This window comes from Scyliorhinus torazame, chromosome 9 (genome assembly GCF_047496885.1).
Source record: "Scyliorhinus torazame isolate Kashiwa2021f chromosome 9, sScyTor2.1, whole genome shotgun sequence".
Taxonomy (NCBI): Eukaryota; Metazoa; Chordata; class Chondrichthyes; order Carcharhiniformes; family Scyliorhinidae; genus Scyliorhinus; species Scyliorhinus torazame.
This window is the reverse complement of record NC_092715.1, coordinates 178,081,353-178,107,517: the sequence shown is the minus strand read 5'-3', so window position 1 is coordinate 178,107,517 and position 26,165 is coordinate 178,081,353. Positions and strand designations below refer to the sequence as shown.

The following is a 26,165-nucleotide window of genomic DNA, read 5'->3' as shown; positions in this document are numbered from 1 at the left end:
GTGCTTGATCTTTCATGGCAGGATTAGTGGGAATGTTCTCAATGGGAAATCCCGGCAGTTTAAAGGTCGTTTGGAGACTCCCGTTTGATTCTCCAACCTCACCTCTATTTTCGCCTGTCGAAAATGGGGTGCAAAATCCCAGCCTCTATCTCTCTCTATCTGCCGTCAAATGTCTCTTTTTGTTATTTTCATCTTTTTTGTCATGAGTAATTTTGACTCTCTCCTGATACATTTCTACAGACCTGTATAAACCTGCCTAAAGATCTGCTCAAAACCGGAATCTCGCCCAAACCCTTAAAACAAGTCCAATCTCTTCATTAACCAAAGACGTCTTGATCAGTCACCCATAACCCTTGATTCGCTCATCGATCAGAAGTCTGTCTAACTCCGCCGTGAATATATTAAATGATCACCCGCACCCCACCCCTGCTCCCTGGGGTGAGAATTCCAAAGATTAAGTGAGAAGAAATTTCTCCGAATTTGTGTGTTAAATGAGAAATCCCTGATTATGAAAATGCAAAGTAAATGTTGACTAATATGCCACTTTAATGTGAGTGAAACCCTTCCTGAATGGGTGGGATTGTTAAGGGGAAACACGATCAGATCTTTAAACTATGGAGAAGCTATTGTTGTCAGCATAGTATTTAATTTGATCATGAGCATAGGACATATGGAACGTTAGTGAACCACAACCAAGACTAGTGGCAGAATCCTGCCCCCCTCACCCACTCCGGATGGCAACAGAATCTTCCAGTCCCGCCGATGTATACGGCATTTTGAGTGACCTTGGGCGAGACGGGAAGATTCTGCCAGCAGGATGGGCCATAAAATCCCACCCAAGGTATTTAGCAGAATAAATAAAACAATAACTGGCTGGTAATGGCTGTCATGATATTCAAACACACACATCATGATAGACAGACCAACAGACCAATTTGCACACATAACACGACAGCCAATCACAGACAAGGACAGAGACAGTATAAGACAAGAAACACGACACCTTCGTAGATCGTCAGATCGCAGATCGTCAGTCCATCTGGAGACCAGGACAAGGACAGGACCGGATTAACAACACACTCAGAGAGTCACCACGTGCGGAGTACCAAGACAGATCTGTAAATAACAAGTTGGAATAAAACTGCGCTGTACCAATCGCAACCGTGTTGGTTCATCTGTACCTCAGAGCACCCAACACCACATGATACCAGTGAGTGGATCGATACCTGCCAGCAAATCTGCCATCCTGAGCCATGGACACCCACAACAAACCGCAGCCGTTGCAAGTCGCTGGGAACCTGGGTACCAATTGGAAGCTCTTCAAGCAGCGATTCGAACTGTACATGCGAGCCAATGAAAAACAGGGTGCCTCGGATGAAACAAAGATTGCCATGCTCCTCACCATCGCAGGTCAGCACGCCATCGATGTATACAACTCCTTGGATTTCGCGGAAGGCGAGAACCAATCCAAATATGACACGGTCCTCCTCAAGCTCGACCAGCACTTAAACGTTGAGGTCAATGAAAGCTTTGAGAGGTATATCTTTCAGCAACCCAAGGTAAGGATGAGCTCTTTCAACCCTTTCTGACGCACCTCCGCATACTCGCGCAGTCCTGCGGTTACGGCAACACCTCAGAGTCCATGATCCGGGACCAGATCGTTTTTGGCGTTGCCTCCAGTGGCCTACGCCTGCAGCTTCTAACATTAAAGGCCTGACCTTAACATCTGCGGTGGAAGCCTGTGTCCTCCATGAAAATGCGACCAGCCGCTTTGCCCAATTTCAGGCGACCGAATCGGCACGGAGGGGATCCCTAGCGATCGAATCGGCAAGCCAGGCTGCCCACGAGGCCGAACGCATCCAGGCAATCGAGTTTCTCCCGGCCCGCGGCCCGGATGAGGGCGGCCGTTTCGCGCGCTTTTCGAGGTCTCCCGCGCTTGTGCGTGCCAAAACCAACGGCAACATCGAGGGACGCACTGCGCAGGCATGCCCGATGCAAGACCGAACTGCGCATGCGCAGTGGCGTAACGAACGCCGTGACGTCATGATGTGCGGCAACTGTGGAGCTGCACATTTAAAAGGGCAATGTCCTGCAAAAAACCGACTGCCTATGCTGTGGCAGGATGGGCCACTACGCTGCCTACTGTCGAACGGTTCAACCGATCGATCCTCCACATCTCCGACAACCTCGCAGACACATGCGGACCGTCCAGCCCACACATCAGGACATCCAACCCAACGACACAGATGACCAAGATGCCTTCCGGGTTGCGGTCATTGATGTGAACCGCGTCAACACCATCAATCCGGCCGATGAATGGAGTGCCACCCTGACGGTCAACCGATCGCAGATCACTTTCCGCCTGGACACTGGCGCATCCGCCAACCTCATAGCATATTCAGCATTCCATGCCATGAAGGCCAAACCACCTATCCAGCCATCCCGGTGCAAGATGGTTGACTATAACGGGAACGTTATCCCGGCCATGGGATCCTGCCAGCTCCAGGTGACACACAAAACGCACACGGCCACACTCTCATTTGAAATAGTTGGCTCATCGAAGGATTCCTTGCTGGGCGCACAGGCATGTAAGGCTCTCCACCTTGTACAGTGAATTCTGTCTCTCTCTCCAGACGACACATCTGACTTCCCGGATGCTGAGTTCAACGCACAGCTCCAATCGCTCCTCGCCCACAACCAGCAGGCGTTTGAAGGCATGGGAACACTGCCATACACATACAAAATTCGCCTCAAACCGGACGCCATCCCAGTCGTTCACGCACCTCGCAGGGTTCCTGCGCCACTTAATGACCGCCTCAAACTGCAGCTGCAGGATCTCCAGGACCAAGGGGTCCTATCCAGGGTCACGGAGCCCATGCCATGGGTCAGCTCCATGGTGTGTGTCAAGAAGCCCTCTGGCGAGCTCTGCATCTGTAAAGACCCTAAAGACCTACATAATAACATTATGCGTGAACATTATCCCATACCTAAACGGGAGGAGATCACCAGTGAAATGGCCCAAGCCAAGATATTCACCAAACTGGATGCTTCTAAAGGATTTTGGCAGATCCAACTGGACCCGTCCAGCCGAAAGCTATGCACCTTTAACACCCCTTTCGGCAGATTCTGCTACAACTGGATGCCATTTAGCATCATCTCGGCATCCGAGGCCTTCCACAGAATCATGGAGAAGATGATGGAAGGCATCGAAGGGGTGCGCGTATATGTGGACGATGTCATCATCTGGTCCACCACACCGCAGGAGCACATACATCGTCTCCAACGCGTTTTTGCCCGCATACGGGAAAATGGCCTGCGCCTCAACCGAGCCAAGTGTGCCTGTGACCAGACCGAATTGAAGTTCCTGGGGGACCACATCTCCTGGTCAGGGGTCCGTCCGGATGCAGACAAGGTGAGCGCCATCACAGCCATGCCGCGGCCGGCCGACAAGAAGGCTGTACTACGATTCCTTGGCATGGTCAACTTCCTCGGGAAATTCATTCCCAACCTTGCCTCCCACACAACGGCTCTGCACCATCTCGTAAAAAAATCTGCAGAGTTCCAGTGGCAACATACACACCAGCTGGAATGGGAGAAGCTCAAACACAAACTTGCCACGGCACCAGTGTTGGCGTTCTTCGACACGTCTCGTCCCACCAAAATCTCAACTGATGCCAGCCAATCCGGCATTGGAGCAGTGCTCCTGCAGAGGGATGACACGTCGTCATGGGCCCCGGTTGCCTATGCATTACGGGCTTTGACCCCCACAGAGCAGCGCTACGCGCACATCGAAAAAGAATGCCTGGGCTTGCTAACTGGTTTGGACAAGTTCCACGATTATGTATATGGTCTTCCACGATTCACGGTCGAAACTGACCACCGCCCCCTGGTCAACATAATAAACAAGGACCTGAACGACATGACCCCTCGCCTCCAGCGCATCCTACTTAAACTCAGGAGGTATGACTTCCAACTGGTCTACACTCCAGGGAAAGACCTCATCGTGGCGGATGCCCTATCCCGAGCAGTGAGTACACCACCAGATGCGGAGGGGTTCGTATGTCAGGTCGAGGCACAGGTGGCCTTGACAGCGGCAAATCTGCCAGCTGACGACTCCAGTCTGTCCCGCATACGCAGAGAGACAGCGGCCGACCCCCTTTTACAGCGAGTGATGCGCCACATGACGGGAGGATGGCTCAAAGGGCAGTGCCCGCAGTTCTATAATGTACGGGACGACCTAGCCATCGTTGATGGGATCCTTCTGAAGCTAGACAGGATCGTCATTCCGCACAGTATGCGCCAGCTGGTTCTCAATCAAATACACGAAGGCCACTTGGGGGTCGAGAAGTGCAGACGGAGGGCCCGAGAGGTGGTATACTGGCCGGGCATCAGTGACGATATTGCCAATATGGTGCTCAGTTGCACAACCTGCCAAAGGTTTCAGCCGGCGCAACCTCCTGAGACGCTTCTGCCCCATGAGCTGGTGACGTCCCCCTGGGCAAAGGTGGGTGTTGGCCTATTTCACGCGCTTGGCATGGACTATGTTATCATAGTGGACTACTTCTCCAATTACCCAGAAGTCATACACCTACACGATCTGACATCGTCTGCTGTCATCAAGGCCTGCAAAGACACCTTTGCTCGCCACGGCATTCCGATGACTGTCATGTCGGACAATGGGCCCTGTTTCGCCAGCCAGGAATGGTCGTCCTTTGCCGCCTCATATGGCTTCACACACGTGACGTCCAGCCCTCTGCATCCCCAGTCCAATGGAAAGGCGGAGAAGGGCGTTCACATTGCCAAGCGGCTCCTCTGCAAGGCTGCTGCTGCCGGATCGGACTTTCACCTCGCCCTGCTGGCCTATCGATCGGCCCCGCTAGCCACGGGTCTCTCGCCAGCACAGCTGCTGATGGGTCGCACCCTCAGAACAACTGTGCCTTCCATCCTGGCACCAACAACAGACCATGCTCCGGTACTGCATAAGATGCAACTGCAGCGTGATCGCCAGAAGAATTTGTACGACACAAGGGCAACTGATCTTCCCCCCCCCCCCCTGGCCCCTGGAGACAAAGTCCGCATTCATCTACCAGATGGTGGCCGGTCAGCACCTGCCGAAGTTCTCCGACGCGTGGCTCCCCGCTCGTTCCTGGTACGCATGCCGGATGGATCCGTGCGTAGGCGCAATCGGTGAGCCCTTCGCCTCCTTCCACGCTCGCAACGGAACCGTACACAGACACCAGGTCCTCCACTGGTTCCTGATAGTGACTTCGTGGAGCTGCCACAGACCATGCCCCTTCTATCGCCACCCGTGGCCAGGCTCGCACCTCAGCCGGTAGTTCTCGACCCACCCTTGAGGTGGTCAACCCAAATTCGTTGCACACCTACTAGACTGGACTTATGAGACTGTTCACACGTCAAAGTTTAGCAACTATTGTATTGTAACATGTTACTGTTTTATCATTCGAGATCTCGTTTGACCGGACCACACTTCAAAGTTTTTCTTTTTTGTTGTGGTACAACCTCGTTAGCATGTCACACCCGACATCGCCCCATGTATACAATTACGCCACATGTACATGCTGTAAATATCACACACACACACTTTTAGCTGCACTCAGGACATATTCATATTTATAACCACGTAGGCACATAATCTTGTAAAAAAGGGGGGGAATGTCATGATATTCAAACACACACATCATGATAGACAGACCAACAGACCAATTAGCACACATAACACGACAGCCAATCACAGACAAGGACAGAGACAGTATTAGACAAGAAACACGACACCTGGTGGTCAGTCCATCTGGAGACCAGGACAAGGACAGGACCTGATTAACAAGACACTCACACAGTCACCACGTGCGGAGTACCAAGACAGATCTGTAAATAACAAGTTGGAATAAAACAGCATTGTACAAACTGCAACCGTGTTGGTTCATCTGTACCTCAGAGCACCCAACACCACAATGGCCTCAAAATATTATTAGTGACCACAGCAATGCAGCCAATTATGTTTTGAAGAAGGACAGCTGCTGAGCACACGGGGAACCCAATTTGGTAAAGTTGCTCAGACCAGGTACATTTGAAATTAACATACTTGAAATGATGTTTGGCTCCTTGCAATATGGTGGCCTGATGTAAATTAAGCTCGGATCTCAAAATATCAGTTGCATTTTTGTTGCATCATCCATACTTCAGAATGTGATTTTTTCAAAAGTAATTAGATGTAGTAGGATGGGAGGAGGCTTGTCAGACACACAAACACTAACATAGACAAGTTGGGCTGAGTAACTAGCTTCACTGCTGTAATTCCCATGTAATTCTATGTAATTAATACTGAGAGAGATTTTCCCGAGCCGTTAGCCGTAGTCATGATTCTCGCTGGCCCGTTGAATCGGGTGCGGGACTCAAAACTGGAATCTCGCCTAAACCCTCCCAGAAATGGCTAGAACCTGATCAGACCTCATTGGCATCCATTTCAATCAGGTGAGCGAGATTGAAGTGCAATTCTGTGGCCTCCTGGGATATTCCTGCCCACCCACCCCTCCATGCTGGAAGTCCCAAAGATGCGATTCAGTGCTGGTCCCTAAAAGTGGAGACCAGATGCCAGGGACACAGAGGGGTAGCAAGGGATGAGCACCCTCTCTACCCCTACCTCCAGGGTGCTGAGGGGGGTACTTCAGGGGAAATGGGGATCGAGAGGGCTTGGGCTAGGTTGGAGCTCAGATTGATTATCCTGTCTGGTATGGGGGTCGTGTGGAATGTCTTTCTTCTGTAGCCTTGAATACCTTTGAAATTGACATGCTGAGGGTGAGTTTAATGATCTGTCAGATGAAGATAAACGTCTTCCCTCTGTAGCCCTCGAACCTCATGTTTTTCCCAGAATGTCAAGTTCAAGGATCTGTCCAATGAAGGTTAAAAACTTCCCTTTGATGTGTCGGAAACCTTTGAAGTGCTTTTTTTCGCTTTCAATTTCATTCCCCTTTCATTTTTTCAAGCCACTGGGCTTGCTGAGAAGACCAAAAGGTTTAAACTGCATTGTTTACATTCAATTTTACAGTCCATCATCTTTTACAAGCCTCTTGATTGACAGGTTCAGGCTATATCAAAGGAAGGATTGACGTTCTTTTTTTTTTTATAGCTCTTCACGGTCCGTCACCTCTGAAGTGCTTCCTCTTTTGAGCAGGTGTTATTTTCTAACTTCAGTTTTGAAATAAAGAGGCTGCTAATTTGTTCTGAAATCCTTCCTAGAAAGGCTAGATGACCTGTCTGAGAGCTGTCCCCTGGCACCCTATCAGTGCCAACCTTACTTTACCAGCGATTTGGGGATGGACTGTAGGGCTATTCTGAAATCAGAGAATCCTTTTAAATATGGTATCCTGATTTCCAAGGATCTGGCCGTGCCAGGTTCTGTGCGTCCCACAGCACTAATCTCCCCAGCTCCAAAAACATTTCCAAGTGTGGGTGGATTGCACTCTGGATCGCGTTGATCCACCTGGCAGGAATCGCACCTCATTTCCCGCTGGAGAACACACTTGGAAATATTTTGAGAAAATCGCATCCACTGTTTCAATTAGCTACCTGGTAAATGTCTAAAGAAATGGGATTGAAATTTATACATATAACTGTATACAGATAATCAAAGAGTCCTTAGAACTAGATATTTCTGAATTGATTAGACCAAGGAAACATCATCAATTAAAATGACCAAGATTGAATAGTGGAGACTGAAAGCTAAATGTATAAGAGAAGCTGTTGTTCAGATTTCGAGGAATGCATGTGAAATGATTTTTGAATGGATGTTTTTGAGAATTGTTAAGGATAAAAGAAGATCAGCCTAGAATAAGAAACTTGAGGGCTAAATTGCAACTTCAAAGGATGTACAAGTTACGGTTGCAGATATATCTTGCCTGAGTTTTTTTCCCATTGGTTTTCATGGAATAAAAAATAGGGCTGAGTGTAGCTAGCCGCCACTTTAGTATTATCTGTTCTGTACCTCTGCCAAAGTTGAATTTTATCCATGAAATTCTTAGAGGAAGCTTTATTGATGAAGATCATGGGCGAGTTTCATTTATGGTCATTGGGAACAGTGAGGCCAAAAAACATTAATAAGGGAAGAGGCAGTCAGGGTGGAACCATTAAAGGTAAAACTGGCAATTGTTGGCTAGATTTACAAGAAAAGTGCTGAAGCCTTTGAGAACTGAAAGAACGAAGGAGGTCATTTTAACCTGACCTGACCAGTGAGAAACAGGATTGCTTTGCTGCCTGTTTTACACATTGTTTGGTTTTATTTGCTAATAAATCCAATGGGAAGTAAAACTGGCCCGGGTTGGGAGGAGGGGTGGGTGGGGGGGGGGGGGGGGGTGGTTACTGGGAGACTGCTCTGAGCCTGGTAGTTTCCCACTGGTGGGTTAGATTAAAATTATCCACAAAATCTTTGCTCATTGATAGACATAGAAGAGATCATGATGTAGCCAATATTTTCATGTAGTTCACAATTTTCTATCCAACTATAGACCGATGAGGGATATTTAAAAGAATGCAAGTTAACCAAATGTACAGCTGTGACTTTTGGAAAATCACCTGTGATTGCTCTATTCCCTTATTTTATATGCACTTCAGCATATTTAGATTGTGGTCTGATGAGGAAGCAGACATGAAAGATCAAATGCTCTTTGAGTGCTTCATGTTTTCTGATGACCTTGCGCGTTTATTTGTTGTACGTTTCTATATGAATAAGTAATCTATCCAACTGTCTTTGGGGCACATGGATTTATGTAATTTACTCTTCACTGCTCCCTGTTTCGGCAATACCAACTTCTTTTTAAAGAATCTCTCAGAGAGAGTGTAGAAGGAAGTCCGCCAGAGTCCACAAGTGTGATATCTGTTAGTAAGTTCTCTAAATTCAGCACATTATTCAGATTGATAACAACGAACAAGGGATAATTTTTAGTCTTTATTATGTAATACAGAGATTTTCTTATTTATTTCCTCTGTTCGCATTTTCTTTTATTATTTTTGGTCTGTGGACCCATATTCGGGATGCACCTTTAAGCAGAGGCTCAACCTGAAGCAACCTGCCTGTCAGAACTATTTTAAAGGACACAGTTGCTACGTAAATGTACTGGAAAGGGATTTGGTTTTACTTCTGGAAAGTTTAATGAAAGCTAAGGTGCGAGTGAATGGGATAAGTGGAGATTATATCCCAGTTCCATTGTATAAAGTGAAATTGCAGTGTGATTTATTGTCAGGTCCAGTAGGTGTTGGTGTGATTAAGAAGCAACCGGTAGGTTGGCAGGGACAGAATTCTGCCTGACAACAGTCACTGATTGGTTCCTGCATGATGCTTTCAGAGAGAGTTTGGTAGAATTCTTTAGACCTTGGAAGTGAAAGGACAGTCTCTATTTCTTTCACTCTTGCTGCTGAAGTAAATAACTACTTTATTGTTCTAAAACCAGCGAATGCCTGGCACATTTTTGCTGTAAATTTGAAATAACCCTTAATCTATTGAGAAAGTAGACAACCTTGCCAGAGAAAACCATCGCAAACGTAGAAAGATGAAGTACCAAAATGAAAGCTTGAACTCCAGAAACTAGAAGCCATCTTCGTACATGGAAGTTCCTGTATCCTTTTACTTTTACGAATATTTTCTTTACCTCTCAATCACCCTTTTCCCCTCTGTGTTGTTTGTCTGTGTATGTGTGTGTGTAGACAGTGGGGGTAGTTAAAAAGTAGTGGGGAGGTTGGAAAAGGGTTACATTTTTTTGCCAGTTTAATTATGATACTGTACATAATAAAAAATCACATGTATTAAAATTACAAGCCTGGCAACTGAAATTTATTGGGCTCAGCAATGGACCTCAGGTATTTTAAAATAACACCAGATTTTACTTGTGTTGCGACTCTGGGAACTGGCCTCACGCTATCCCAGGGTATCGTAACAACAACTGTGCAGAATCTTCTACAAGCATATAAAAAGTCAAAAGGTAGACAGAGGAGGAAGTGGACCTGATTAGGGACCAAGAAAATGAGCATGGATGCCGAGGGCATGGCTGAGGCATTAAATGATACTTTGTATCTGTCTTTACCAAGGAAGTAGATGTTGCCAAATGTAGTATTAAGGGAAATAATTTTAGGGGAAGCAGTTGAGACACTGGATGGGCTAAAAATTGATAAAGTGGATGTACTTAATGGTGATAAATCACCATGAACAATGGCATGTGTCCAAGGATGCTGAGGGAAGTAAGGGTGGAAATTGAAGAACTATTGATCATAATCTTCCAATTTCTCAGTAAATATGGGAATAGTGTCAGAAGTGCAAATTGTTACACCATTGTTCAGAAAAGGGTGCAAGGATAAACCCAGCAATTGCTGACCAGTGAGTTTAAGCTGGGTGGTGAGAAAACTTTTAGAGATAATGAGCCTGATAGTTAAGCCCTACTTAGGTTGGGAACAGAGGCAAATGACTGCTGAAAATGGCACCAAGAGCCGGTCTGCAGGTTCTCTGCTTCCATCCTGTCTGCAGAGCACTTTTCCGCTGGCAGGGTTTTGTGCCTGCATGCTGCAGGTAGTCAGGTTTATTAAGTATACATGTGGACAAATCATTGAAGGTGACCGGGCAGGGTAGGTTGATAAAGTGGTTTAAAAAGCAGATGTGGGTATCCTGGGCTTTCTAAGTAGTGGCCTCGACTACAAAGAAAAGGATGTTGGGATGAACATTTACAAAACATGGGTTCGGCCTCAAGTGAAGCAATTTTGGATACTAGACTTAAGGACGGTTATGAAGACTTTCAACTGTTATGGGCCAGTGTTTAGAGAACCCTAAAGTGTATCATGGAGTTCACCTGACCCACAACTTTTAATAGATTGTGGTATGGGAGCACACGGCCCACTCTACAGGTGTGGTACAGCAGAAATGGAAAACTTATTTTTTAAAGCAAAAGAACGTTTATTCTATGAACTCAAGTTAACCTTTTTAAAACATACAGTGAACATCTTAGCAACCATTAATTCAAATACAACCCCCAAAGAATACAACACTAAGTAATACTTAATAACTTCCCAAACAACATCCAGAAGACAAAATAAACACCTATAAACAGAAGCACATTAGGTTTACATTCACTACTGAGAACATTTATAATTCTGAATTCACCAAATGATCAAGAGATAGTCTTTTCATGGCAGAGAGATCAACAGGACACCTGCTCTGTCTGGCGTCAGCTCCAACACTGAAAACGAAACTAAAACACACCTGCAGCCTGCTTAAAACAAAAGTAAAAAGTTGACAGACAGCCCAGCTCCACCCACTCTGACATCACTGCAGTAGTAAACACCCATTTCTTAAAGCTACTCTCACAACAGATTGTAGCGCACAAAGACTCCGTGAGACGAATAGAGTGAAGTCGATGAGGCTTTATTAAGCGTGTCTGTTTCCCCGCAGCTCAATAGTAGACTGGCCTGCAGGGGAGGACTCCGGCTTCTTATACTCCGCCTTCAGGGCGGAGCTAGAGGTCAACGGCCAACCAGGACCCGGGATCTGTCAGCCAATGACATTAGGGCTTCCAGTCCCACATGACCCCCAATGCATACTACCACATTCACCCCTTGTCAAAAATGAACCCGGCGGGGTGATGCTTCGTATGGTGGTAAGGGTTTACAGGGCTGGTCCTGGGAGGAAAAGAAAAACATTCACATGGCAATACAGTATTGTACAATTTTGTCCTGTTTCAACTATTTACAGAGGGTATAGGGAGAAAAGCAAAATGTTCTTGTGAAAAGTCCATATTTTGATTTAGATCGACGCCACGAGTCGGTCGGGCGGTCTGGTCGTCCGTGTCAATCGCCTCGGCCCCGGTGGTGGTGGTGGTGCTTGTACCGGTGTTGTCGTCTCCGGGAGCCTTACGGTTTCAGCTTGGGCTTTATTCTTGGTCGGGCCTGAGGGGAGGGGAACAGATCCTCCTGGGAAGGGGGCGGTCGCGGGGTGCGGCGGTGGCAGGAAGGGGGGGGGGTTGGGTGAATGGTGTCGGGGGGGTGTGTGTGTTGCCGGCGGGCGCCAGATCCCGCAGGGAGACCATGTCCTGTCGGCCGTCGGGGTACTCCACGTAAGCGTACTGCGGGTTCGCGTGGAGGAGGTGAACCCTTTCGACCAACGGGTCCGCCTTATGTGCCCGCACATGCTTTCGGAGCAAGATGGGTCCTGGGGCCGCCAGCCAGGTCGGCAGCGACGTTCCAGAGGAGGACCTCCTAGGGAAGACAAGGAGACGCTCATGAGGCGTTTGATTAGTGCTCGTACATAATAACGACCGGATGGAGTGGAGAGTGTCCGGGAGGACCTCCTGCCACCGTGAAACTGGGAGGTCCCTGGACCGTAGGGCCAGTAGGACGGCCTTCCAGACCGTGCCGTTCTCCCTCTCTACTTGCCCGTTCCCCCGGGGGTTGTAGCTGGTCGTCCTGCATGAGGCTATGCCCTTACTGAGCAGGAACTGGCGCAGCTCGTCACTCATGAAAGAGGACCCCCTGTCGCTGTGGACGTATGCGGGGTAACCGAACAGTGTGAAGATGCTGTTCAGGGCTTTAATGACTGTGGCCGCGGTCATGTCAGAGCAGGGAATGGCAAAAGGGAAGCGGGAGTATTCGTCCACCACATTAAGAAAATATGCGTTGCGGTCGGTGGAGGGGAGGGGCCCTTTGAAATCGAGACTGAGGCGTTCAAAGGGGCGGGAAGCCTTAATCAGGTGCACTCCATCCGGCCTGAAAAAATGCGGTTTGCATTCCGCGCAGATGTGGCAGTCCCTTGTGACTGTACGGACCTCCTCTAAAGAGTATGGGAGATTGCGGGACTTGATAAAGTGGAAAAACCGAGTGACCCCCGGGTGGCAGAGGTCCTCGTGGAGGATTTGGAGGCGGTTAATTTGTGCGTTGGCACATGTGCCGCGGGATAGGGCATCGGACGGCTCATTCAGCTTTCCGGGACGATACATAGTTGAAGGTGGAGAGCTCGATCCTCCACCTTAAGATCTTGTCGTTTTTGATTTTGCCCCGCTGTGCATTATCGAACATGAAGGCTACCGACCGTTGGTCCGTGAGGAGAGTGAATCTGCTGCCGGCCAGGTAATGCCTCCAATGTCGCACAGCTTCCACTGTGGCTTGGGCTTCCTTTTCCACTGAGGAGTGGCGGATTTCTGAGGCGTGGAGGGTCCGGGAGAAAAAGGCCACTGGTCTGCCCGCTTGGTTAAGGGTGGCCGCTAGAGCTACGTCGGAGGCGTCGCTCTCGACTTGGAAGGGGAGGGACTCGATGGCGCGCATCATGGCCTTTGCGATATCCGCTTTGATGCGGCTGAAGGCCTGGCAAGCCTCTGTCGACAGAGGGAAGGTCGTGGTCTGTATTAGGGGGCAGGCCTTGTCTGCGTACTGGGGGACCTACTGGGCGTAGTATGAAAAGAACCCCAGGCAGCGTTTCAGGGCTTTTGGGCAGTGCGGGAGGGGAAATTCCATGAGGGCACGCATACGTTCGGGGTCGGGGCCTATTATCCCATTGCGCACTACGTAGCCCAGAATGGCTAGCCGATTGGTGCTAAAAACGCACTTGTCCTCGTTGTACGTGAGGTTCAAGGCTTTGGCGGTCTGGAGGAATTTTTGGAGGTTGGCGTCGTGGTCCTGCTGGTCGTGGCCGCAGATGGTTACATTGTCGAGATACGGGAACGTGGCCCGCAACCCATGTTGATCAAGCATTCGGTCCATCTCCCGTTGGAAGACCGAGACCCCGTTTGTGACGCCAAAAGGGACCCTTAGGAAATGGTATAATCGCCCGTCTGCCTCGAAGGCTGTGTACTTGCGGTCACTTGGGCGGATGGGGAGCTGATGGTAGGCGGACTTGAGGTCCACGGTGGAGAAGACTTTATATTGGGCAATCCGATTGACCATGTCGGATATGCGGGGGAGAGGGCACGCGTCTAGTTGTGTGTACCTGTTGATGGTCTGGCTATAGTCAATGACCATCCTTTGTTTCTCCCCTGTCTTCACTACTACCACCTGCGCTCTCCAGGGACTATTGCTGGCCTGGATTATGCCCTCCTTTAGTAGCCGCTGGACTTCGGACCGAATGAAGGTCCGGTCCTGGGCGCTGTACCGTCTGCTCCTAGTGGCGACGGGTTTGCAATCCGGGGTGAGGTTCGCAAACAAGGACGGGGGTTGCACCTTGAGGGTTGCGAGGCCGCAGATAGTGAGTGGGGGTATTGGGCCGCCGAATTTGAACGTAAGGCTCTGTAGATTGCATTGGAAATCTAATCCCAGCAAGGTGGGGGCACAGAGTTGGGGAAGGACGTTGAGTTTGTAGTTTGTGAACTCCCTCCCCTGCACCGTTAGGGTAACTATGCAGAATCCTTGGATCTGTACGGAGTGGGATCCTGCAGCTAGGGAAATCTTTTGTGCGCTGGGATAGGTGGTCAAGGAACAGCGTCTTACTGTGTCGGGGTGGATAAAGCTCTCCGTGCTCCCAGAGTCGACTAGGCATGGCGTCTCGTGGCCGTTTATTAGCACCGTTGTCATCGTCGTCTGGAGTGTCCGGGGCCGAGCTTGATCGAGCGTAATTGAAGCGAGACGTGGTTGTAGTAGTGGGGTGGGGTCCGTTGTTGCCGTCCAAGATGGCGTCGGGGATGGACAAAATGGCCGCCCCCATACATCGCACGTGGCTGGGGGTCACAAGATGGCGGCGGGTGTGGACAAAATGGCCGCCCCACGCGTCGTACAGGTCTGGGGCGGTCCAAGATGGCGGCGCCCTTCCTCCCCTCGTGATGGCCGGGACCCAAAATGGCGGCGTCTGCGGGTCGCACATGGGGCGCTGGGGGGGCTGGGGAGCGCTAGGACCGCGCGGAGCTCCCTCACCGGGGACAGCGGTGGTCGGGACCCAAGTTGGTGGTGCCGGCGGGTCAGACGTGGGGCGCGGGGTGGGGGTTAGGGGGGCGTTAGGGACGCGCAAAACTCCCTCTTCTCCGTGGAGAGTGGTGGCCGGGACCCAAAGCGGTAGCGCCGGCGGGTCAAACATGGGGTGCGGGGAGGGGGGTTGGGGAGCGTAAGCGGCGTGTAGGTCTCCCTGTTCTCCTGGGACCGCGGTGGTTGGGACCCAGAGCGGCTGCGCCTGCGGGTCGTACATGGCGTGCTGAGGGGGTTGGGGCGCGTAAACGGCTTGCAGGGCTCCCTGTTCCCCCGGGACAGCGGCGACCTCACGGGACCGGCACACAACCGCGTAATGGCCCTTTTTCCCGCAGCTCTTGCAGATAGCTGCGCGGGCCGGGCAGCGCTGTCGGGGGTGTTTCGCCTGGCCGCAGAAATAACAGCGGGCGCCCCCGGTGCGACTCGGCGTTTGGACCGTGGGGTGTCCGGGGGGGGGGGGGGGTGGGTTTGTCGCGACGGGTACGTACGGAGCCCAATGGGCTGCCGCGCGGTCGGGGCCGTAGGCGCGGGTATTACGCACGGCCACGTCTAGGGAGGCTGCTAGGGCCCGGGCCTCAGAGTCCTAGCGACTCTCTTTCTAGAAGTCTTTGGCGGATATGGAAGGAATTCATACCTGCCACAAAAGCATCGCGCATTAACATGTCCGTGTGTTCATTTGCGTTCACCGAAGGGCAGCTGCAGGCTCGTCCCAAAATCAGCAGCGCGGCGTACAATTCGTCCATCGATTCTCCGGGACCTTGCCGCCTCGTCGCGAGCTGGTAGCGAGCGTAGATTTGGTTAACTGGGCGGACATAGAGACTTTTCAGTGCTGCGAACGCCGTCTGGAAATCGTCCGAGTCTTCGATGAGGGGGAAGATCTCCGTGCTCACCCTCGAGTGCAGGACCTGTAGTTTTTGGTCTTCTGTGACCCGGCCGGTGGTCGTTCTGAGGTAGGCCTCGAAGCAAGTCTGCCAGTGCTTGAAGGCTGCTGCCGCGTTCACTGCGTGGGGGCTGATCCTCAGGCATTCCGCAATGATCCTGAGCTCCATAGTCCTTTTTAGGCACGCTTAATAAATTGTAGCGCACAAAGACTCCGTGAGACGAATAGAGTGAAGTCGATGAGGCTTTATTAAGCGTGTCTGTGGGGGAGGACTCCGGCTTCTTATACTCCGCCTTCAGGGCGGAGCTAGAGGTCAACGGCCAACCAGGACCCGGGATCTGTCAGCCAATGACATTAGGGCTTCCAGTCCCACATGACCCCCAATACATACTACCACACAGATATTTATATACACACCCATTTATAAACACCCATTTCTTAAAGGTACTCTCACATGACGCCTTCCCCCAAGAAAACAAATAAACCACCAACTTCAAGATGGTTTCATTTTTCACCTTTTCACTATCCTTTAAGAAATGCACACAGGGTGGAAAGGAAATTAATGAGTTGCCAACATAGAAGCATGCTGGGAAATGCTTGACTATAGTTCAAAACTGCCCTTGAATGAAAATAAGTAGGTCAGGTAACATAAATGAAATACTGCTTAATCTTCTGGTCTTGGCCTTATTATGAAAGCACATTATCCTCCGAAAGATAACAAAATGTGTACCCGAGTTGTTTTTAGCCAAGGGCAAGAAGATACGTACTACGTATTTCATCTTACGTACTTTCCAAGGTCTATTTAATATAAACATGCCTGTTTACTTCAAGCTGTTATTTCAGACTATTAAAATATGCATTCTTCAATCGAATCTCAGAGTGCAGTGCACTGGCTTTGCAGCTAGAACACTCTCTCTCCGCAGATATGTTTGTGTAAATAAATTTCCTGAAATCGAACCTCGAGGAATTTGTCTTTATTATGATTTCCTCAACACACAGTAAATATACTTTTTTGTTTTAAAAAAAAAAAAAACAACACACGCAAACAGGTACAATAATATAGTCCATTTTTGTTCTACCTCCAACTGAAATGCTTCTTGATTGACAGTCTCTTTGAACAAGAAGGTCTCTGCACGATCCATTCATTTCTCTACGCCTCGGCATTTCTCTTTTAAGTCAGATACTTAAGTTCAATCTGACCACAGAGTTCCTTGTAATTCTCCAACACAGGAGCATTGGTTATCACAGCTTTCAGGCGGTCAAATGCCTGTTGAAAGTCCGCTGTCCACTGAAATTTTTGACGTTTCTTCAGCAAGTCCATCGGTGGAGCAATCACGCTACAAACCTTTTGTACAAATGTTCGATCAAATCCACTCATGCTAAGAAATCGCATTATTACCCTTTGTCTTGAGGGTATCGGAAACTCCTCAAGGAAAGTGACTTGGGCCTTTCCAAATTCACTGGCTAGCTTTATCACCAAACCCGCCTCCTGAAGTCGTTCGAATAACTCCATCAGATGTTTCAAATGTTCTGTCCATGTCTGGCTGAAAATTACCAGATCATCGATGTATACCGCACAATTGGGTAATCCTGAACTAACTTTGTTAGTTAACCGTTGAAATGTAGCTGGTGCGTTTTTCATGCCTAATCGCATAACTTTGAATTGGTATATACCGTCTGGAGTCACAAAAGCTGAAATCGCCTTTGCCCTTTCAGAAAAAGGTACCTGCCAGTAACCTTTTAAGTAAATCTAATTTGGAAATAAAAGCTGAGTGTCCCACTTTCTCAATGCGATCCTGCAAACGTGGGATAGGATAAGAGTCCGTTCTTGTAACTGCATTAACCTTTCTATAGTCCACACACAACCGTTGGGTACCGTCTGGTTTTGGTACCATCACTATGGGTGAGCTCCATTGGCTACAACCCACTTCAATTATGCCATTTTGAAGCATACTCTCAATCTCTTTGTTAACCTGTGCCAATTTTAAAGGGTTAAGTCTATATGAATGTTGTTTGATTGGAACGGCCTTTCCCACATCTACATCATGTATAGCCATTTTAGTACTTCCCAATTTATCTCTACAAACCTGCCCATGTGATATCAATAACTCTGTCAGGTCAGTCCGTTTTTCCTCTGGAAGGTAACTCAACAATTTATCCCAATTTTTAAGAACATCCTCGTTTTCCAATTTAATTTGAGGTATGTCAAATTCAGTCATCTGGATTTGGTTCATCACTTTGAGTTAGAATCATTAAAACCTGCTTTTTTTTCTCTCCTTCCCTTTCAAAGTACCTTTTAAGCATATTCACATGACACACTCGGTGAGTCTTCCTTCTATCTGGTGTTTGTACCACATAATTCACCTCACTTAATTTCCTTTCAATCTGACAAGGTCCACAAAACCTAGCTTTTAAAGGTTCACCTACCACTGGGAACAACACTAAAACTTTATCTCCACGAGCAAAACTATGAACTTTGGCTTTCTTGTCCGCTACCCGTTTCATCACATTTTGTGCAACTTTTACATGTTGTCTAGCCAATTCATATGCTCTATTTAACCGTTCCCTAAAAGTTGACACGTAATCCAACAATGTAATTTCTGATTTCTCACTCACCAATTTTTCCATAATCAATTTAAGTGGTCCTCTTACCTCATGACCAAAAATTAGTTCAAAAGGACTAAATTTGGTTGACTCATTAGGTGCATCCCTATTTGCAAACTGTACGAATGGAATTCCTTTATCCCAATCCTCTGGATAATCTTGACAATAAGGCCTCAACATTGTCTTTAATGCCTGATGCCACCTTTCTAACGCTCCCTGCGATTCTGGATGGTATGCAGTTGATTTAAATTGTTTTATTCCTAAGCTATCCTTAACTTCTTTGAATAACCTTCAGGTAAAATTTGATCCTTGAACCGATTGTATTTCTATGGGTAGTCCATATCTAGTAAAGAATTTAAGTAACTCCTCCACAATCGTTTTAGCTGTAATATTACATACTGGAATGGCCTCTGGAAACTAGTAGACACATCCATTATAGTCAAAAGATATTGATTCCCACTTTTCGTTTTAGGAAGCGGTCCTGCGCAATCAATTAGGACTCTTGTAAAAGATTCCTCAAATGCTGGAATGGGTATTAAGGGCACTGGTTTTATCACTGCTTGAGGTTTCCATATCACTTGACATGTGTGACATGATTGACAAAATGTAACTACATTTTTATGTAGTTCAGGCCAATAAAAATGTTTCTGGATTTTAGCTTGAGTTTTCCTTATTCCCAAAAGACCTCCCATTGGTACCTCATGTGCAACTCGCAACACCTCATTTCTATACCCTACCGGCAATACTACTTGATGAACTTCTGCCCACTTTTTATCCGTCTGCATATGTAAAGGTCTCCATTTTCTCATTAAGACATCACTTTTACAGTAATAACACTCTGGTATCCACTCAGATTCCTCTTCCGTGTATGCTTTCTGATACATCCGTTTTATTTCTACATCTTTCTGTTGTAACTCCGCCAATTTTCCTGAACTAAAAATATCCTCCTCATCCTCCACCTGTTCTTGTTCTTTTTCAACCATCTGATCCAAAATTGTTTCTGATAATTACACTTCAACGTCATCTTCACTCTTTGATTTCTCCTCTTGTCTTAACTTGTGACTTTGCAACCTTGTTACTACACAATCCGGAAAAATACCAGGATATTCGTCCTTCTACACTTCAGTTGTCTGATTTTCCACTGGCTGATCAACCACAGTAGGCATCACTCCCATCTGCGATCCAGCTATATCATTACCCAAGATAAACTGTATTCCTGGACAAGATAGTTTCTCTATTACTCCTACTACCACTTCACCACTCTTCACTGGACTTTCCAATCTTACCTTATATAATTGAACACTACTCCTCTCACCCTGAATTCCACATATTGTCACCTTTTCTGACAACATTCTTCCCAAACTACATAACTCCTCATCTCTTACCATCAAAGATTGATTAGCTCCCGTATCTCTTAAAATTGTGACTTCTTTACCTGCTCCTCCTGATACGCATGAGCAAACTTTACCCACACAAGTAAATTCTTTAACGAGATCTGGCACCTTCTTATCAATCACCTCTTAATCAGGCTGTACAATCTTTTGCACCTCCTTCGCTTCACTTGGGCTTTCCTTTACCACTTTAACAAACTCCACTGTCTTATCCTGTTTTACCACATCAGCCTTCCCAGTGCTTTTCTTCAACCACCAAAACTGTGACTTTATATGGCCTAGTTTATTACAGTGAAAACATTTGAAACTTTTCATTTCTTTTTCACCCTCCTGGATTTCATTTTTAATCTGAGGTACACTCTCCTTATTATCTCCCATCAGATCACCTTTACCTTTACCACTTGAGTATTTCTCATGTCCCCAGTTTCTGTCCCTCACAGGCTGAAACTGATGTCGGAAACCAAGCTTTGATTTATGAACTAATTCATAATCATCTGCCATTTCTGCTGCTAACCTCACAGTTTTAACCCTCTGCTCTTCCACATGAGTTCTCACTACATCAGGAATTGAATTTTTAAACTCCTCCAAAAGTATAATTTCTCTGAGAGCTTCATAGGTATGGTCTATTTTCAAAGCCCTTATCCACCTATCAAAATTACTTTGTTTGAGCTTTTCAAACTCCATGTAGGTTTGACCAAATTCTTTCTTTAAATTTCTAACGTTTGTCTGTAGGCTTCAGGCACTAGTTCATATGCACCTAAGATGGATTTTTTAACCTCCTCATATGTCCCAGATACCTCCTCCGGTGGTGATGCAAACACTTCACTAGCTCTATCTACCAGCTTTGTTTGAATCAGTAATATCCACATGTCCTGTGGCCATTTCATTTGTTTAGCCACCTTCTCAAATGAAATGAAAAAGGCTTCTACCTCCTTCGCGTCAAACCTTGGCAATGCTTGGGTATATTTAAATAGATTCCCACCAAGCCTTCAACTTTGACGCTCTTTCTCACTATCCTCATCACTATCATCCAACTGTATGTTTCCCTTTACGTCTGCCAATTTTCACTGACTGTCATGTTTCATGGCCATTTTCTGAAGTTCAAACCCTCTCTCTTTATCTTTTTCCCTATCTGTATCTCCCTTTCCCTTTCTTTTTGTTCTGCTGGGGCTATTCTTTCTTTTCTCCTTTCTTCTCTCTCGTTTTCTTTTTCCTCTCTCTCCCTTTCTTTTTCCTCTCTATCTCTTTCTCTCTCTCTTTCTTTTTCCTCTCTATCTCTTTCATATTCAAGCTGCTTTAATTCTTTCTCATGTTCCATTTGTTTAATTTGCAACTGAATTTTTGCTATTTCCAATGAGTCAAACTGTATCTCAGGCAACTTTAAATGCTTAGCCACCACCATAATTACCTCATCTTTTTGCATCTTGTCAGGTAGTGTTAACTGCAATGTTTTTGCCAAATCTAACAATCTGCTTTTAGTCTCTGTCCGTAAGGTACTGCATGTGATCGTCTCCACCCCCAAAAACGTCTGAGCCTCTGAAAGAGCCATTGTCCACAACACACTCCCTACTTAAAGGAGAATACCACACCTGAAAAGCAACCACAATATGCTCACCCCTCACTGTCATTACGTTCACTAAGCCAATCCAATAGATAGACTTTTATCCCCCTCGAGCCTCCAATTTGTCATGGGCCAGGGTTTAGAGAACCCCAAAGTGTATCATGGAGTTCACCTGACCCACAACTTTTAATAGATTGTGGTATGGGGAGCACACGGCCCACTCTACAGGTGTGGTATAGCAGAAATGGAAAAGTATTTTTTAAAGCAAAACAATGTTTATTCTATGAACTCAAGTTAACCTTTTTAAAACATACAGTGAACATCTTAGCAACCATTAATGCAAATACAACCCCCAAAGTATACAACACTGAGTAATGCTTAATAACTTCCAAACAACATCCAGAAGAGACAAGAAACACCTGTTAACAGAAGCACATTAGGTTTACATTCACTACTGAGAACATTTATAATTCTGAATTCACCAAATGATCAAGAGGTAGTCTTTTCATGGCAGAGAGATCAACAGTAAACCTGCTCTGTCTGGCTTCAGCTCCAACACTGAAAACAAAACTAAAACACACCCCGCAGCCTGCTCAAAAACGAAAGTAAATAGCTGACAGACAGCCCAGCTCCACCCACTCTCTGACATCACTGCTGTAGTAAACACCCATTTTTTAAAGGTACTCTCACTACAGATATTTATGTACACACCCATTTATAAACACCCATTTCTTAAAGGTACTCTCACATGACACATGACGACACAGATAAGGTTGACAAAAATGATTCCAGAGATAAGTAGCTTCAGTTCTGTAGATAGCTTCAAGAACTGGGCTTGTTTTCCTTGAGAAGAGAAGTTTGAGAGAAAATTTAATACAGGTCGAATATCCTTTATCCATAAATCTGAAAACTGACACATCCAAAAATCACACTTGTTTTGTACCTGATCATTAGCATGGGAAGTCTCTATTTCAAGCTGAGGTGACCCGAGCCAACACTAATCCCACCGATCGTAACCAACCTTTAGCGCAGGACGTCTCTTCCTCGAGCTGACATGAATTTCGCCGACCGCACATGACTTTTAGTGAGCGAAGTCTAGTTGTTTGAGTGCAGTTGTTTATCTTGCAAACCCTCTTCTATAAGCAGAATTGCAGATGGTGCCACTGACTGGAATTTATTCTAGACACCCTGGGCTGGATTCTCCGTTTTGGAGATTAAGTCCCCACGCCGTCGGGAAAACTGTGGTCTTTTACACCAGGAAAACTAGTGTAAAAAGGCCACTGATTCCCCATTTTGCTGGGGGCCAGCAGGGACCCGGCGTAGAGCTCACAGCTCTAGCTGCCGATACGGCCCCCAGCACTTCCGGTTCAGAGGCCACGCATGCTCACGGTGGTGGCCTGCAGGGGCCCCGCCATGCACCATGGCGGAATCGGCCCACGGACCTGGCCTGCCAAAATAGTGCCCCGCATCGGCCACTTGCACGCCCCAGACCGCCCGCACACATTGGCCCCAGCCCCGAATGAAGCCCCCCCTGCCCGCTAATCGGCCCTCCCCCGACTGTGGCAGCTCCAGACTGAGTCCGCAGCTGCAACACGAGGATCCCGGATAGTGTGAGCACACCTAAGCCACGCCGTTGGAATTTGGCCGGTCACCAACGGAGCATTGCGGGGCGGGCCCGCACCTCCAGGCAATGGCCTGAGGGTGTGGATGCTCAGCGCTGCGTGCTCCTTGAGTATGCCGATTTTCAGGGGGCGGAGAATGGAAAAACCGGCACCGCTCCCGATTTCGACACCAGAAGGATTCTCTGCCCTGTCTCCGAACGCGATTTCGGCGTAAGTGAGCAGAGGATCCAGCCCCGGCTATTTATTATTCAGTGGTACATCTTACATTTCTATCCACTTTATTTATTTTGTACTATAGGTGGCCTTGGCTTTGACCACTGTTATGTAAGTAGGCCTAGTCTTATATGCAGTTTCTGAAAACCAAAATAGTCTGATCTTTGCAAAGCAATCCGCGCTGAACATTTTGGATGAAGGACACTGGACCTGCAGAGGTGTTCAACATCATGCAGGGTCTAGACTGAGTAGATAGAGAGAAATGGTTCACTTTGGTGGATGAAGCGAGAGTCAGAGGACATTGATTTAAGGTGATTGGCAAAAGAATAATGGTAATATTAGGTAAAAGTTTTTTTATGTAACAAGTAGTTGGGCCTGGAATGTGTTGGAGGCAGATACAATTGGTGATTTTCAAAATGGAATTAGATAAGCATAATTAATAAAGAATTGCGGGGTTATGGGGAAAGGGCAGGATAGTGGGACTTGCTGAATTGCACCTGCAGAGGGTCGACATGGATACAACTGGCCAAATGGCTTTGTTCAGTGCTGTAACCATTCAATGATTCTGTGTGTGGAAGTTGCAAAAGACAAAACTCCAGACCCAGTTCAATTCCTAATGCTTTTGAAGCATTTGAAGCCATGTAAAGCAAGTGGAATGTGCAAGTAATGTATTAACCATACCAAATACGTTAGTGTATCAAAGGTTATTGAAACATTTGTGATGGGAAGTGTAAAGTGATGGAAATCTGAATTGGGAGATAGGCCTGCCATTTTCTCACCTCTGCATTCACCAGCACAATAGATATTAGTTTCAGCATAATTTTAATTGCATTTGTGTTTTTGGTTTACGTATACACATAATGACTCATTTTGACACGGTGCCTTAAACAGCACTGGCCAAGAAAATTAACTTTGATTTAGTTATTTTTATCTTGTTTTGAAATGCTGTGCCATTATTGTGCAAATTCACAATTGTATGACAACCAGAACTAACTGCTTCAATGTGAAGATTAATTATAAGTAAAAGGACTGTGAATTTATTTACAGTGGATAATGTTCTGTTTACCAGTTCTTGCCAACAGAGAAACTAGCAAACAATGGTAGAAGATCTGAACAAGGAACCTTTGTCATGAACCCAAGATGAGATTAATCTACGTCTGAGTGGCTATTTGAAAGACGTTTATCAGTGCATAATAATATAATTTTGGAGAGTGATTATAGCAATTATTACCATATTAATGTCTATTATCAACCTAAATTAGATAATGACCTCTTACAGTCAAAAATTGCTTTACCATATGAAAGGAAGTATTTTAAGTAAAGACATAATATCCTTTTGCTTAAAAGATGTTTAGTGCAATTCCAAATCATCCCCTTTCTGCATAATAATCCCTTTGTAGGTCCTTCAGACATTTTTCGAACTTGTTTTTAGGAAATAACAATTTGTTTGGCACACATAAAAGTGGAGAGGTTGGAAAAGCAAAAGGTGTGGGGTTTACCTCAGAGGAGCTATGAATTTTAACAGCATTAATTTTTTTTAAAAAGTAGAACCCAGAAAGAGAACTCAATAAACTGGGGAAAAAGTACATCCTCCTCAGAACCCTGGCCCCAACAAACACTGATTTCCAGCTTTCGTAATTATAGTGCTAAGCCTGAGAAAGTGAAGGTGATCAAAGACCCTTTTCTCTGGATTTTAATTATTCTGTGGTAAAGCCAAGCCCATAAACATCAAAAGCTCCATCGGCCAGAGTACTTGGAGACCTATACGCTTTGTAATGACACTGTACACAGTTTGAACTTCTATAACTTTTCTCTGAGAAATTTGACTGCAGAAATTAATTACTTTGTGCCTACAGGTGAGCTAGTTGCATTCTGATTACCTGGAACAGAGAGACTTGATGGTTAGGCTATGGTTTCCTTTGAAATAAAGTTTGATTTAGGGAATGCTTGCTGATGTGTGAAAGTGCACTTTAAACGCTGGAATTGCAATTTACAGCCTGGTTGTTAAGTTTCTGGCTGGCTAGCTGTGTGATGGAGACTCCTGGATTTTATAAATGTGTTAGTCACCAGATGTGTAACAAAAATATAAATCTCCTGCTGTAAACTTGGTTCAATCTGCTGTGATGACGTCTGGTTTTTGATTCACTGGGCAATAGAAGTGGTGGGGCAAAACTAAAACAACCATTGAATTGATCCCTCATAGTTTTTGACTGATGTGGTGCAACATAAAGTCTCCACTGCTGTCTCACCAAAGGTTGCTTGCATCTAATAGTCTCAAGACTTAAAGGTGGCAATAATTATAACACATTGTAAGTCTTTCTCCAACATCCCTTTTTGACTGTATTGCCTTTTGTTTGTGTCAATCAGGCCTCACTTGTTGCACTATTGCTTCTGACTTTGAAGGTTGTGTCTTCCAGTTTCACTCCAGAGACTTGAGTATAAAGTCTGGGCTGAAACTCCAGTACAGAATTGAAAGAGTGCTTCTCTGTTGTGTGAGACATTAAACTGAAGTGGCATCTTCATTCTCAGGTGAACGCAAACAATCCCATCACTATTTTGAAGGAAAGTTCTTTCTCGCATCCTGGGATATATTTATCCCCAAAACAATACCATTAAAACAGATCATGAAGTCATTTTGTCTTTGTGAGCTTGCTGTGTGTACATCGACTGCTGTGTTAACAGTGATTACCCTTCTAAAACCCTTTGTTGGCCGCAAAACATTTTGGCTGCACTGAAGCCATGAAAGGCTCCATATAAGTACAAGTTGTTTCTTTTTTCTGTGTGTAGCAAAATGTACGTTCCTTTTTTGCACTGGCAACTTTATTTTCAGCTTCCCAAAGGAATCATTGATATTTACCTCAGCAAGGACAAGAAAATGTCCAGCTCACAAACAAATTCACTGGTTCCTAACACCAGTTTATTATCAGCTTGACTCGTGCTAGAGCAGTCTTTCA

General features: G+C 46.4%; 1 protein-coding gene across 1 annotated transcript in view; it reads left to right on the top strand.

Annotated features, from left to right (window-relative positions):
- The window catches only part of LOC140429605 (A disintegrin and metalloproteinase with thrombospondin motifs 19-like), a 789,098-nt gene that overhangs the window by 31,258 nt on the left and 731,675 nt on the right, over window positions 1-26,165 (top strand). The window lies entirely within an intron of this gene.